The sequence below is a fragment of the Coturnix japonica genome, chromosome 7 (genome assembly GCF_054131305.1).
Source record: "Coturnix japonica strain WE chromosome 7, WE-NBRP24, whole genome shotgun sequence".
Lineage (NCBI taxonomy): Eukaryota > Metazoa > Chordata > Aves > Galliformes > Phasianidae > Coturnix > Coturnix japonica.
Window position 1 is genome coordinate 5,377,266 of NC_140669.1, and position 13,996 is coordinate 5,391,261.

The following is a 13,996-nucleotide window of genomic DNA, read 5'->3' on the forward strand; positions in this document are numbered from 1 at the left end:
ATGCATCGCTGCCCTCCATCACCAGTGCTTGTATCAGCTTTGCACCAAAGCTGCCCCATCTCTGCTAGATCCATGCCCAGGAGCACATGACAGCAAACACTCCAAGTTTGTAATTTTTCACCTGTGTAGTCTAAACTTCATCATTACTGCCACAGTTTTTTTGTAAGCAGCTGTGATACCTGGAGTGACTTCATAAGCCTATAGCCAAAGCCATGCAAATTTTAAGAAAGTCCACTTCTCAGTTTTTCTTTTCTATAGAGAACCTTATATAGAGAATTTATTTTTCTATTGGTTTTAAGGAGGGGAAAAAAAAGAGTCTCCGTGCTTAATTCTAATACCACAAAGCAAATGGGCAAGAATAATTATTTCAGGGAGGTCTTCAGAAGCTTCACTTCTGCTCTTGGAGGAAATGAGGTTGGTGACCCTGAAACTCAGAACAGGAGTTCTTCTAGTTAGTTTTTCTAGCTAATTTTTGTTTGTCTTCTCCCCAGGTAAGGCACATTGCCTCCCAGTGCTGCACGCAGGCTTAGCTTTGCCAAAGGATGCTCACCCTGGTGCCCAGCAGAGCCAACTGAAGCAGGACTGCAAGCACCCCGATGCCCTGTCCAGTATTACCATGAAGCAACAGTTTAGGGCATTCCTGAGCATGGTTAGCTGTTAGGACATCATTGAGCATCACATCCCATTGCTGCAAGACTAGCAGTCCTCCAGGTAGTCAGAGCAGACAGAGCCCTCACCCTTCCCAGACATTCCAGTTAAACAGCTTCCACACCTTCAATAATGCACAAGAGCTGCTCAGATGGGAGCTTCAGCTGTGGAAACAGATGATGCTGAAACAAGATCTGCTCCAATCTGCTCATTTAGCAATGCTCAGAAAAGGCAAGAAAGGTGAGCTGGTTGCCCAGTGGGTCACAGCCCTTGGCTACAGGGGACTTCCAGCCCCAAATGGCTGTTTGCTGCTGCTCGCAGCATTCAGCACAACACAGCACACATCACTGGTGCAGCACACAGGCTTCAGATAATCAGCTTTTGCTCTAAAAGCAAGCAACAGACTTCCCAAATGACAGCACACCCTCTGCAGATGACAACACAGCCCACTGCTGTGTATGCTGTCAAATATTTGAGGATGAAATAGTAACGTGCTCTTAAAATAAGGTCAAATATTTACCAATCGGTAACAGCATCTCTGCAGGAGTAGGTGAACAGGAGCACAACTTTAAGCACACTAAGAAGAGGCTCTGGGCTCAGAGCAGCATTAGTGCAAATCAGCTCCCCCAAAAGAGTCTGAGAGAAGTGCATTAATCAGCCCCAGCTCAGCTTACTTCCACATTCCAGACTACAAACCTTTCTAAAAGCTGATCCACGGACAGAACATCGCTGGGCTGGGATGCTGAGCAGAGAGCAGGGCAGATGGTGAGGGGTGGCAGCAGCCACACTGCTCCGATTCAATCCATCATGGTGCTGTCAGGGCCCCGCCACATGCCTTTCACTTACTCACTCATTTGGTTCATGCAAGGCATCCAGAAAAATACACTGAACAAGATGTACAGCCCTTATTTACTACACAACCCTGCCAGCATTCCTGGTTTTTAACCAAGCTTGGAGAAATAAATCTGCTCTTGGCTGAGAGCACTCCTGCCTGGTTTTCCATTCTAACTGGGCAGCCACCAGAACTTTAAAAAAGAAAAGAAAAATGTTATTTAATGGAAACAAACAGATGCATAACTGCTGAATGCCACCACAAGACTACTGACATGTGCCATAACCAAGCTTGAACAGAAAACTAAAAACGAGTTGAGGGTTATGGCAGGAAATGCTACAGAAGCTGCCACAAGCACATTCTCCTGAGCAGAAAGGAGTTCCTGCCTACAGAGAAACCAGTGCCCATGCAATAGCTGCATGCAAACAGCTCCGTGGGCCACCCGCATGGGCTTGTGTTCCTCTGCCACCCTGCAGGGATACAGCACTCCTCTTATAAATCTGCAGCAGGGTTCATCACCTCTCAGAGGAATGATTCAGCAGAAGACGCTTAAATATATTTCTGTTCCTAAGAACATCAGCTATCAGAATCAACTCTCACAGTGGGGAGTACATCGCTTCCCTGGGGCAGACACAGCCCCTCCTGGCAACAGCTCAGTGCTACATCAAGGAACTCGATTCTCATGGGCTCCTTCTGGCCAATTCAGCAGGAAACGCTGAAGATCAGTCTCAGTTGAAGCTTTTCATAAGAAAAAAGATTGTGAAAAACTTAGAGCACGCCCAGTATCATGAGCAGTACAGTCACAGACCTGCAGAGGCAGCTCCTCAAGTTGACATTGAGACCCTGGAGCACAGCAAAAGAAGGACAAAAAAGCTGAGAAGGGACTGACGCAGAAATATTATGGGCAGTGGCTGAGGAAATTGGGATTCTTATCAACTGAGGCAGCTTCTCCAGAGATGATTCCACTTACAGCAGGTGCTGCTCATGCAAACAAAAAGGAAAACAAAGCAGAAGAATTTGGAAGACTACAGCAGGGATGCAGGATAGATCACAGACACCAGATCCTTTCATCCCGCCACATTCATGCCTCAAAATACCTGCATCAACACTACAACTCCTCTTTCTAAGAATAAATCTGAATAAAATGATCAATGCTTTTTCCTTCTACTTTCCATAGAAAAGAAAAGTAGAGAGCCTGTCTAAACTTTCCTTCCTTCCTTAATGAAACTCCTATTGATTTTTCATCCTTGTGAATCATTGCCTTGGAGCAATTCCTTCTAGCTGCAGGTTCTCACATTTAATATGCATGTATGCTCAAGGAAAAATTTATCAACAGCCTCCCCAGATAGAAACTAAAAGGGTTTTATGAGAAAGTTATGAAATTTTACATCCAGCATTTGCCAATATTATTTAAGAATAAAAAAGCAAGTCTATTCATGACATGAACACTCACCAGTCCCACGTAACACTGTCACCTCAGTGCAGCCTGTCAGGGCTTTGGGACAGCAGGCATCAGATGAAATACGTTTGCGTTGATAGAAGAGTAAAAACACGAAATGCTACCACAATAATAACTCATTTGGATAACTGGGCTTTCCACGTGTTAATCACTGCCCTAAGCGAGCAGACCAGAGCACACATGCTGTGTCCACACAACATCAAACCCATTATGGGCCCACTTAAACCAGGCCAAGATTAAAAACAGTCCATCAGCAACAAATTGACAGCTTTAGTTGCACCAATGCCAAAGACAAAAAGAAACAAATCTCCATTAACTTATTCTCAAGCAATAACATGTTATTTTATGGCTGTATTCCTGACTTACACTTAGTCATTATCTCCCAGTTTCTTCCATCCCTGCTTACATGGGAGAAAACTAAACGTTATGGACCTTTTAATTGCCGTTTGTGGGAAAATATGCTAATTTTGTTCGGCAGTGAAGGAATTTATGGATCAATGGGGAGCACACAGGACATGGTAATTCAACTAACAGTAAAGCAAGTTTGTATCCGAGAAAAGGAGATACACTTTTACTTTAAAGTCTGCATTTCACACTGTGATGATACCTAAATGGCACCATCCAGATTTAAAAAGGATTCATTAAAATTGATCCCAGAAGACCTAGAAACAAGGATCTTACCTAAAGTATCTAGGCTTCTGTCTGGGGAAAAAAAGAAAAACAAGTCCCTATAAAAATATACAATTTTAGGAGAAAAACTGAATCAAGACTTTCATTTTATCAACCAGTCACCCAGGGTCCTCCTCCTTGAAAGGTGAAGCAGAAAGAAAGCTCAATGGTAATTTTCCCCTTTCAATTTACTCTTGTGTTTTTGTTAAAGTCACTTATTTACATAATAGCTACCTTAACTCATTATCTGAATAGGTCCTTACCCATTTCCCAAATGTCTTAAGGAATGAATTAGGTAGTGTTAACTAACTCATATCAATTAACATCCACAGGCAATGGCATTTACTAGACAGCAGTGCACAGCACATGCAGCTGAAATCAAAGCAGTGGAGGGGAGAAACCTTCCCTGGTCACAAGGATCAGCCTGAGGAGAAAAGGCTCCTGTGCTGAAGTGTGAGCAAGGCTGGGGAATGCTTTAAACTACCACAAAACAGTCAAAGCTGGAACACTGAGATTACAAGAACAATTATAAAACCCTACACGATGCAAACATGGAAAGATTGCTTAGTTGCAAGATAACTGAGTAATGTAACCTTTCAAAGCAACAACAAAAAGCAATTAGATCATGCCCGGAATTGAAAATGATCGATTATTACTACTAATATTGGAACTGAAGTTGACTGCAATGCTTTTCATGTAATTGCTTTATTGAATGCTGCATAGCTTTATTTGGAAATATATTCAGAAAGCTGCAAGTCCACAATTTCATCAGTTCCTGATGCACTCAGACACACAGACGTGTAGTTCTGAAAGATTTATCCCAAAGATATCACACTAAGCAGCATAGCCTAAGGTTAGCTCCTGACCTTTCAGTTAAGGTCTATGAGGAATCTCCTGCCTGCAGAATAATATAGTAGATTTGAGTACCAGCAACTTCACATCCTTTGCACCTGCTCACCACTTTATTCCATCAACTTGCATCAAAACGCCTTAAATCTGATTTGGGGCCCTGTGCACTATGATAATTAAATCATTCTGAGGGCTCTGGAAGCTGGCTTATCTATTTAAGAGAAAAAAATAAAAAAAATTTAAAATCAATCAAGGACAAGTAAATTACAGTGCAAAAGAGTAACTACTTACTTAAAAAACAAAGTCCAAATTCATGAAAATTTTAAACTATCTGAGGGCAAAGGAGGAATTGTCTTGTTCTTTTTTCACTTTTGCTTATATTCTCAAAACGGTCTCCAATATCTAAATGGAAGTTAGAGACTTAGATTTCTCCGCCTGCTTTTAGCCTCTCTGATCTGTTATCCCCTGGTGTCACTCACCCACACGCTCTGCTTTTCGAAGAGAAACCCAGCAAAGGTCAGCAGTCAATTAGCCATCCATCCCCAAGAAGAGAGCGAAATCTGTGAGCAGCCTGAACTCCCATTACTAAAGCAAGTAACACGCTGCAAAGCTCCTAACAAAAAGCATGAAACAGCTTACAGCATTACAAACGTGTGTTCAGTGTTACCTTTAAAGCCTAAGTATGAGAAATACCACAGAAGGTGTGCGATACCAAGCTTTATCACCAATTGCATGAGTATATTGACTTAACCACGACATGCTCGCTTATCTACAAAGCAAAAATTGGTTTTAAGTAAAGTACTTTGCAAGACCCTTAGGGCACAGTAACATTGCTGTCATCATTTATGTCAACTTCTCTGTCTCTTATTTCATCCTCCCTCAGCTTTTCAAAACACTGCAGCTAAGTTCCTATTTCTGCTACTACAAGGGTTGTCCTTGCCTATATGGCAACACAATTACACACATATGCACTCACACATAAGCAGTGCACTTCACACATGTCCTGTCGCCCTCATTTCAGTGCCAAGTGTACGAGGATATACTTAGCTTTTAGTACTGGATTAGCTGAACTGAAAATACTGAAAGCAGATGCACAAATCCTTTTTAACGCAGAGCTACAAATGTTTTCACGTAACTCACTTTTACTTCAGTTTGAGTTCATTGTTTGCTTACTAGTATGAGCAAAAATATTAAGGGAATAGTATTAAAAACTTCACATCAGCATTACCTTATGTGCACATTTATTAAAAGAACTTCTGCAAAGTTCCCAGTGCTTTATCACTGCAGCCTCCTCTGACTCCTTGTCTGTGACAGGGCTCAGATTCTGTGCCATACTAAGCAGCTGCTTCAAAAACATGCAGCAAATACGCACATTAGAGTCTAATAAATGTACAGAAATATTGCTTCTACATGTAGTGTCCCCACTGCAAATCTTGGTAGGATTCTCAATAGCAAGAAATAAGCTCTTTGTTTTGCTTAAAAGAAACTAGGTGATACAAAGCAGTTTAACTAATGAATCAAAAGCTCTTACGGATATACAGTTTACTTATGCCTTCTGCAGCTTCAAACCTGTGAAGTTTATGGTTACAAATGTCACACCATGGAAAAGGAAAACATGTTTCACACATTGGAGGATATTTTTAAACTATTGATATTTGAAGGTCTTTGGGTCTCTGGGGTGACGGAATAAACCCCAAAGAACACAAATCAGTGAAAAAGTTCAAACGATAGAGCAATAAAAATCAGATCTGCTGTAGCCCTGTCTTTAATCACGTGGCCAGCACCATCAGCTATACTTTATACTTGTATTGACCTATTCCGTAGGTCAACAAAGACACTATAAAGACTTATTGAAGAATCTACTTGACAAGCTGATTTTTTATTGCTATTTCTTTCAGTATGTTGAACACTTGATACTTTAGAAGGCAGCATTTTCCAGGAAGTCATAATGCTGTGGACTATTAATGCAGTATCAACATTATACAAGTAATGTATAGGAAGACTATTAAACTTGCTGTTGATTCTGTCAGAGAATCTGACTCATTTTGTTACCACTTGGTTCTGTCCGGGGGAGAAGCAACACTGCACATGTTGGCTGCTTCTCACACAGTGAGAAGCCCACAATGCTGGAACTTCCACAGCACTGCTTCGTAGAGAGACACAAAAAGCACTGAACACAAGATACTGTGGGACGCGACAAGAAAAGAAGCATACAGCAAGTGGACAAAAGCAAGCAGCAAATACACTGGCTGGGTAAATAATGTGGTTTGGCTGGTCCTTTCCTCAGGAGCAGCTGGCTACCACGCCGTGCGAGCAGCAGCGATGTGGGCCCAGCGTTGGAGGCGTTCACCCACCCCTCTTTGAACATATGCCCTTTCAAGTGAAATTAATCAATCTCTTTATCACTCCTGCAGCATCTGGAGCCATAATCATTACCCAACTGCTGAGAAAGAAATGAAACCACTAATCGCACGGGGAGCAGGGTTCAGTGTTCAGAGCAGGAAAGTTTTTAAGTTCTAATTTGAAAAGCAATTTTTCACAGCCAGCCTTCCAGGACACACCACACACCAACATCTGCAACTGTCCACTAACGTATCCTCCAGCACACAGAACCAATATATTTACAACCTCTATAATGAGGTTTTCACATACTTTTCCACATTTAGCTGCATAGCCCTAAATCACTGCTCCTCTCAGAAGTGACACAGATGCAGTTAACAACAAACTCCAGCAGGTCTCTAGAAGAAGGAAGCATAGACGCCTACAGAGCAGGGGATGCCAGGCAGCACAGGAAGGACCAGATGCTGCCTCTGGATTCGCACACCCTGCTCCAAATGACCTCAGCAGGAATTATCCGTGCAAGCTGAAACCAATATATTCAAGATTCCATTAAACAAGTGCTTCAACGTAACTATCAACCAGCTGAGGGTGATCTGAATAAGCCACGTGAATGCTGTGTCAACAACCTGGATTACAACGAAACTTCTCACCTGCTTAGGGATTGCCAACAGACACCTTACGGTTTCCTAATACAACTTTAGTTAAGTTCATCCTGTGTGTGCTGAACTAGCCCATTTAAGCGGCTAAGTAAAATTCTTATTGCAACTTACCAGCACTTAGATTTTTTAAATATATAAATAAATAAAACAGATGAGCAGCCCGTGGGGTTCTGAACCCTGGCATCAGAATAACCAAGCTTAACCCCACTGAAAGAGGCTGAAAACGCGAGCATCCATTTTTCATGTTCCGCCTATATGAAATAACAGAAATCTTTCCAACAGCTGCATTCAATTAAAAAAATATTAACCCCAAGGAAACAGTACAAAAACATCTCCATCTGTTTTTCTTGCCACTCACTGTGCTTCTTTTGTGAGTGAAATACGTTCAACAATACAATCCAACAACTTGAATGAAAAATACTACAATTCCGATAATAAGCTATCCTTTTGCTTCTAAATGAACAATTTAAAAGGAACCACTTTTGCAGATTTTCCCCTGTGACCCACAGCTCTGTTCCCATAGTAACTACTGAGGAAAGAAAGGGATAAGACGCCCAACTTATACTTTTCCCAATACCAACAAAAAACAGGAAAAAAGCACCTTATTCTCAAAAACTATTATTCTCAGGAAGGGAAGAGGGACATTAAAAGATTAGTGTGAATCTCCTGTGTAATCTAGTTTAAACCACCACCTACTGCACGTTTGATTTTGGTTAGACAAAGGCATTTGTTAAAGCATGTCGTTTTCGAATTAAAAAACTACTGAAGTATGAGGGCTGCTCCAAAAGTAATGCCTGCTATTTTATGATGTTAGCCTACAACATCAGGGGAAGATGATGGAGGTACAGCAGTAGAGGCTGAACCTTCCCACCAACATTCTGTGACATTTTATTGCCATGTGACAGATGGCAGCAGAGGGACAATGAGAGAATGGCGTCTAACAGAGATGCGTATAGACTAAAGGTGTAGCATTGAATTCTTCCATGCAGAAAAAAAATGGCACGCATTGACATTCATTGACACTTGCTGAACACTGATGGAGGCTAAACAGAGGATGTGAGCACAGTGAGGGGTGGGTGACCTATTTCAGCAGTATGGAAGACAAGTCGTGTTCCAAAGGGCCACGCACAGCTGTCACATCACACATTGAAGAGTGCCTCCATCAGCTCATCTGCAGAAATCATTGGATTATGACCAGGGAACCACATACAGAGCTGAATATCAGTTTCAAATGCATTTGAAACAACAGTGGCAACACTGGAATATTGCAGCATTTGCACCAGGTAGGTCACTCATGAAAAGGAAGAACACTGTACACGGGTTTGTCAGGACCTACTGAAACAACGTAGGGCCAAAAGCCCCAGTTTTTCCTGGATCACATTATTACTGGTGACAAGACGTGGTGTCAGCAGTACAAGCTGGACACTAAACAATAGTCCATAGTGTGGTGATACATGAAATCCCCCATGGAACAGAAGTTTTAGACACAGCTCTCAGCGGATGAAGTGATGTGCACTGTCTTGTTATAAGCAAGGGGCAATTCTTCTGGATTTTCTGGACTCCTGACCAGGAACTCTGACTGCCACATCATGATGCTGGCTAAGCTGAAGGCCTGAACATTTGAAGTCAGGTCAGCAAAGAAGACAACCTTTCTCTTACAGCATGATAACACCAGAGCCCAAGCCAATTTGAAGACCACAGAGCACACTGCCAATCTCAGCTGGACTATCCTACCATTTCTATCTGTTCAGGCGAGTGAAGGATGGACAGCACAAACGTTTTCCCAGTAAGGATACCATCACAGCAGCAGTGAAACAGTAGGTCACCACTATTGGTGCAGATTTTTTACAAGCATGATATGCAGGCTCCTGCTCATCACTGGTGAAAACACAGAGCTAATGGTGGTAAATATGCCAAAAAACAGCATTTCTGTGCTCACTGTATCTGTTGTGGCTTCCATGCAAACAAATAAGACATAACTTTCTGAGGGACCTGCGTTGCGTACTTTGGCAAGCCTGACAATCAGAAAGTTACCAGATGTGCTGTAAAACCTTACATTTGAACCCAGCAAGCACAGTCGTCCGTCTGGGTCGCTACACAGTGCTCATCTCACGGAGCATCTACCACATTGCAGATATTCTCTAACAGTGTGAAGTGTTAAAATTAACAGATGTTTCGGTTTCAGTTTAATTCCTCCCTATCTCAACTTCTTAATTTGACTGACACTTCACACTTCCCATATTGCTTGCAATGTGCATTTTTCTAGAATTACAGAAGTGAGAGACTCCTCTGCTAAGCAGTGCCACCAGGAACACTTGGCTGATGGTTGACTCCTTACAGATGGGCTTCTAGCATGAGAGATCATCTGCAGGAGAGATCCAGCTCTTCTCAGGGACTCTGTCCAGTTCTCTGGCAAACACACCAGTATTTACTGCCTGAAGACACAAGATCTGCAACAGTTCTGAAATGTGTCATCCACATAAATATTTATACCATCATTGCAAAGTTTACAGAGGAAGGCAATGAGATGCATCTCCATAGCTCCAAGACTAGATGGACTCAGCTTCTGAAGAAATGCCAAGTGAGAACACCACTGAAATAAAGGTGATGGGACATAGCAGAACACTATGCAATGAAATTTAGATGTGCGTGGAAGAGATAGGTAAAAGTACAAGTAAGAAAAAGAATAAATCTAAATATTTAGCAATATGAAAATATTGAGTTCCTCTTTAATGAAATACATCATTAGTTTTGAGGCCATCCTTAAAGCCTCTGAAATATCAGTGACAGAGATCAGCCAGAATATTACGTTTTGCTCTAAGCAAAATTTTGCAAAACAACATTATTTACAAAGTTCCAACTATCATCGACTTCAAAACATTTTGCACTTCTAATTAGAGCTGCAATATGTCAGTGGGTGAAGCCTCACCTGAGATTTGATATAATTCTAAGCAAAACATTTAGAAAAGATCAGTTTGACAAACCAGCTCTAAAAGGATATGACTAATAGCAGGAGTCCAGAATGGCTCAGTATCTTTCATTTGCAAATACATTAGGAACTATCATAAGAAGGGTTACTTAAATTATAATCTATCTCAAGTACAAAGGTATAAACTAATCATGAATAAAGTTAAGGGTAACATTAATAAAGCATATAATTTCAGGGCCATTTTTCTATTACCCCATTTACAGCAACAAGCTGACTAGCTTAAGAATTGAACCTGATATAATAATTGCCTCTGTTGAGGTGACATGATTGTAATCTATAACCGAGGAGGATCGCTGCTGTCTTAAACTGCAGACAGCCAAGAATGTTAGAATTTTTCAAGATTTGGTTAAACTGAGACTGAATTTCCAATTCTTCCAATGGAGAGAAAAAAAAAAAAAGCCATTTATTGCAGTGGTATCTTTTAATCTCTTTAAGATCCACTGCCCTTTGAAGGTATGGACTCCCTTTAACATTTTGTGCATGTAGGTAAAAGTTTGTCTTTTAACATGCAAGGTCAAAGGCACTTCCAAACCAGCACTTGGCATTCTTGAAATTAAGATCTTGAGAAAGGGTATTTTATAGCAGCATTATCTGAGAACAGAGAACAAAAGATCCTTTTCATCTCAGCCCTAAGTGGCTCACCCACCTCCACCGAGTTCAAAGGTTCCTCCACATTAGAAGACCATTCTCCGAAAAGTTCATTTCATATCTTTCCCATTAAGGATTGCTTCAGAAGAAAGTCTAATGATCAAAACCCATTTGCCAGCACTATTTTTAGAAGCACTTTCAGATATAGGTAATAACTCTCAACTGAAGAAAGTGTTTTGTGCTCACCTGGGGCAATACAGCGTGCAGCTCCTCACACCTATCTCCCAGAAGCCCACAGACACCAAAAGATTAATGGCTTCTTCCTCAGGTGAAATCTCTCTGCTATGATCAGTACAAACTCATTTCCCAGTCTGATGTCTCACTTTCAGTGCTCTCCCATTCATAACAGGGAGCATGTCCCTGCTGGGCTAAATCCCCATTGGGATTCATTCTACAGAGATAATTATTCATGGAGGAGTCACTGGGACATTTCTGGTTTCTAACAGTTCTCTTCCTCCTTCCATAGCACACAAAGTATTACTTCCATTTTTACCTTAGAGAACTTTTTTCCTTAAAAATCTAAACAGTATCATCCTAAGAAAGTATTTCAGGGGAAGCCACACATGCACTGCAATTGGTGTGTAAGCTTATGGAGGAACTGAAGACATTGGTAGCAATAGTGAGTGCAAGCTGCCAACATGTGCTGTAGAAATCTCCAGCAACAGCATTATGAAATTCACACGCGTGTCTGTATTCCATCCAGAGTTTTAAAAACTTCAATGGTCTCCATTAGGACAAACACACTTAACGTGACATTGATTCTAGACTTTTTATGACCAATTCAAGAGCTGAACAAAACTAACATCATGAAATATGCTAATTGCTAATTTGGTATCCCATTAAGCAATATTTACAAGGATTTAAATCCAATTAAGTTTTCTCAAGATTATATCACTAAAACTGCTTTGTTAGTTAACAAGCGTCAGAAAATTATTCACTATTTAAGGTAGTTGATTAATTTAATTGGAATCATCACTGCTTTCATGGTTAAGCTGGCGGTCACAAAATCAGTAGCTGACAAGAAGCGCCTTGAGACCAAAAGACACGGTGTAGAGATATTTAGATATACTATTATTTCATCTTTAGAAACCGAAAGCTGAAAATAAATGGTTTTAAGACTGTTCACAAAGAAGGAGAACGTACACAACCAAGTTCTTAAACTTTAAAATATTCTGAGCTGACCTTATGGTTTTGCTTTTTGTGCATGCAACAATTTCAATACAATTTCTTTCACCTATACCAAGACCATCAATCCCAGCATGAAAATGTATGAGTCTTCGTTAGAGACAGCCAAGGATATAGGTAAAAAAGGACTGGTTTATAAACTCTAGCACTAACACAACACCTTTTTTCTTTCCTTTTCTTCTTTAATATAGTACACAGAAATTCATATTCCCAGGGTGAAACCTTTCAGTAATGTGATCTCTACAGCATGTAGAATAACTTGCCAAGCTTGCAAAAGACAACTCAAGATTTCAAAACAAAACAGTTCATCTCTTTTCCCCTTAGGGATTGCTCATTAGAACCTTTCATTAAAAAGAGACAGCAGCTGCAGGTTTGCTTGCTATCAGAAAGGATCTGCTCAGTTTTGGCATTAAAAAATGACTCTGCTATATGCGGGCTGTGCTTTTATTTTACTCCATTCTTAAAATATTGGATGCATAAGCCCTCAAACTAGAGCATTATTTTTTTACTATCATATGCACTACAGACCTCATTAGGCCAAGAACTTGACTGCCTGAATCACAGGGTTCTATTATTAGTGATATCCTACTGTAACAGGCTTTGTTAACCTCTCTGACTCTGGATCTGATCCATTAAAAGTTACTCTCCTAACCTTCCCAAAGGACTTCCTTGCAAACTTTTGAAAGAAAAATAGATCTTTACCTAAGGGGGGAAAAAAAGTACAGAAACACCATATTAGACGTACCTAATATAAATGTGTGTTTTCATTCTGAAGATGTTACGCACAAAGAAGTTTTCTACCTCTAACCATTCACCATGACAGTACAGCCAAATTCCAACAGGACTTAAGCCTTATAAACTTACTATGAAGATGTCCAACATTTCTGCCTCCCTCTGGGACCATGATAACCAACACAGCTTTCTTCTACCCAGGAACAGTTACCATGAGCTCAGCATTAGGTGAGCTCTCATCACAGGCTTTCAGAGCACACTGTCCATGCAAACTTGTTGCCATCGCCTGCTGGCCCTTCTAACTACTGCTGCCTCAGTCTCTGAAGCACCAATAACACTTTACTGTCAGCTGTAACCATCACCTCAGATTAAATTTTTATGACTCGCAGCGCACACCTCTAAATGCTGATGGCACAACACACTTCAGAAGTGAAGTAAAACTACACTGAAGAGTCCAACTTGCCTTATGGAAACAACTCAAGCTTTCAAATTTTGTTCAGAAATCACATATATAATACAGAATTAGAGAAAAATAGGTTATATTCTTGGTTATTTCCTCTTCATTTGACAGGTAAGACAATGGAAAAAATTATTCAAAAACATAGAATCACTTTGTACTCAACCACTATTTAGCTGGTGACCAGGAAAGCTTGCTTTGATCCAACCAGAAGTGCAGGAACTATCCCAGAATAATCACTTAATTACGCAGCTAATTCAACCTTATATAGAACTTCAATTAAAAAAATGACAATTAAAAATCCTTCTCCAAAACAAAAAGGACAGTTACTTTTCTCATCAAGTTTAACCACTCTGTTGCTCAGTCATAAAGGGCCAAATCTCAAATACATTACAGGCATTGGAGCCCCTGGCTCAGTTGTGTATTTCTGATGGATACTTTCTTTGACTAAACATCTACTGACTTCAACAATGTTTCCATTCCTCTGAACATCCTTTGTTGCTTTGTCATGCTACGAAACAACATGCCA

The 13,996-nt window shown here is 40.7% G+C and overlaps 1 protein-coding gene across 7 annotated transcripts in view; it reads right to left on the reverse strand.

Annotated features, from left to right (window-relative positions):
• THSD7B (thrombospondin type 1 domain containing 7B) overlaps positions 1-13,996 on the reverse strand; it is a 281,970-nt gene that overhangs the window by 220,037 nt on the left and 47,937 nt on the right. The window lies entirely within an intron of this gene.